Genomic DNA, 2,498 nt, shown 5'->3' on the forward strand with positions numbered 1-2,498 from the left:
TCCAAGGAGGCCGGCTGGCTGAAAGCAGGGAACTGGGGTTTGTTTAGCTTCTATAATTGCAACATTGTTGCTTGTGCAGCTCAGAGCCTGGCCTCAGAAGGCAGGGAACCTTGGCTTCCTCCATCACTGGAGCAAGCAAGCCTCATATTTGCTTCAGCTGCGTGGCTGCCGGCCGCCATCTTTGTTGGCAGTTAATTTGCATATCCTGCTGATTAGCCAACGGAAAGTGTAGCAGAGGTATGGTTAATTACCATGTTTGTCTATTATTAGATAGGATTTTAAATCTCTGGGTCTGCAGGGTTGTGATGCAAGTCTCTCCTGAGCTTGTCAGATTTATGACCTCTTTTCATCCACAAACAGGACCTTTAAGATGACTCCAATTGAAGGTTTTCAACATTTCAGCAGTTTTTAAGTAGAGTGATACCATAACCTACTTATAAATGGAAGCAAATGAAAGAGTTCTGGTCAAAGTGGGTCAAGGCTCTGATCTGTTCCCTTCTCCTGCCTTCCTTCACACCTTTCACGGGCATTGATGAAGCATAGCTGCTGACAAACACACAGAAGCCAAGACATTACTGAAAACCGGAACCCAAGAAGTACACAGGCAGAACTGTTGAATCTGGGACGCGGTGCTCCCATTTTGGCAGCTACTCAGGATGTAGGAGGGAAGAAAGCAAACCCAGGATACACCTACTATGAAGAGTGACATAGAGACTCTATGAAGCTGGGACCCCAGGAGATTACAGTCGCAGAACAAGGATAAATCAGAACTAAGAAAGCAGCAAGAGAACTACCTGCCTTAATATTGGTGCCATGCAGAAGAGCGAGAAAACTCCTTTAGAATTCTTAAGTAGAAGCCACCCTTCTGACAGAATTAAAGCTAAGTTTCAGGAGAAACAAAATGGCAGTGTAATAGGCAGATGTGTCCCGAGCCTTGTCCTGGAGCATATAGGAACAACTAAATTGAATAACATCCACCCTGAATTGGTGAAGTAGACACAGCTGGTGAGACAATTCACAGCCGGGAAGGGCAGAGGACTCCTGGAGAATGGTAAAATCAGGGATCTGGGCTGGAGAGAATTACAAGACTTCAAAGCCCAGAGGGTCAGAAGGAAGCCACATGGCATCAAGTCCGCGTCCCTTGGGACAGGCAGCTGGCAGCAGGGGATTCTAGATCTAAGCCCACAGTCATGAGAGGCTGAGCTCTGAGGAGGCAGCCTGAACAACTACCCAAGCCACACCATGTAGGGGGGAGAGTTCTTTCCCCTCATTGGTCTTTTCTTTTATTCGCTAAACCCAGTTCATAGGACCTTTCAAATACAAACACTCATCCATGGCTGAGGTGCAGACTTATGGAGTCTGGGGAGAGGCTGGGGAGAGGAACCGCTCAGGGAGAGGTGGCCAGGAGTCTGGCATTGAGTCATATCTGACGTGCCAGACCTAGGCAGCCATTATCTCCTGAAGAGATAACCCCTCCCTGCAGTCTCCAGACAACTAATATCGCCACACTCAGACTACATCCTGAGTGCTACAAAGGATACAAAAAAAATCTGAGAGATCCTTCAGTCCCTAAAAGCCATATGGCAACCTCCCCAACTATAGCCCTGTCAGAAACAGCCACTTGAGAGATTAAGATTGAAAGTGGGCAGATAGGCTTAGTGGGAAGATTGATCCTGCCAGCTGGTAGTCAAGGCTGTGGAAATAGTCACAAACAGAAGACAGTGGACTGCTTGGAACTTCAACAATCTAACAGGAACCTGAGAAGTGGCAGACAATACAGAAGAATGGGATCTTAAACAGCCGCCATGGGGGATTAAAACTTGGTGGACACTTAACTTTTTCATTTTTATTTTATTATTATTTTGTTATCTCTCTTTTTCTTCTTTTTTCTGTATTTCCATTTTTTGTTTGTTTCTTTATTTTTATTTCTTCCCGCATTATTTTTCATCATTATATTTCTATTTTTTCTATTTTTATTTTATCCTATTTTTAATTAATTTTTAAAAATTTTTTTCTACTTTCTCTTTCTTCTTATCCACTCATTCTCTTCCTACTTCCTCTATATGAGCTGAGGTCCATGCCATATTCATCCAATTCCTTAACCTTATTTCCTGTATATAAACTCAGCCTCTACAGATTCTGCCCCCGCCCTTTTTTCTGAGTGTTTGGTGTTTGCATTTTTTTGGTGTATCTGTTTGTTCTGTGGTGTTTCTCCATATACATACACTGAGTGGCCAGATTATTATGACCACCCCATCAGTATTTCGTTGGGCCACCTTTTGCCTTCAATGCTGTGGTGATTCTTCTTGGCATTGACTCCATGAGATGTTGAAAGGTGATGCAAAGAATCTGACACCATGCCTGATGAATAACACTGTCCAGTTTTGTGAGATTTGATGGTTGTGGAACCAGCTGCCTGATGGCTCTTTTAACTTCGTCCCACAAATGCTCAATTAGATTGAGATCTGGTGATTGTGGGGGCCCACTAAGCAAGGTAA

The sequence above is a fragment of the Myotis davidii genome, unplaced genomic scaffold (assembly GCF_000327345.1).
Source record: "Myotis davidii unplaced genomic scaffold, ASM32734v1 scaffold286, whole genome shotgun sequence".
NCBI lineage: Eukaryota > Metazoa > Chordata > Mammalia > Chiroptera > Vespertilionidae > Myotis > Myotis davidii.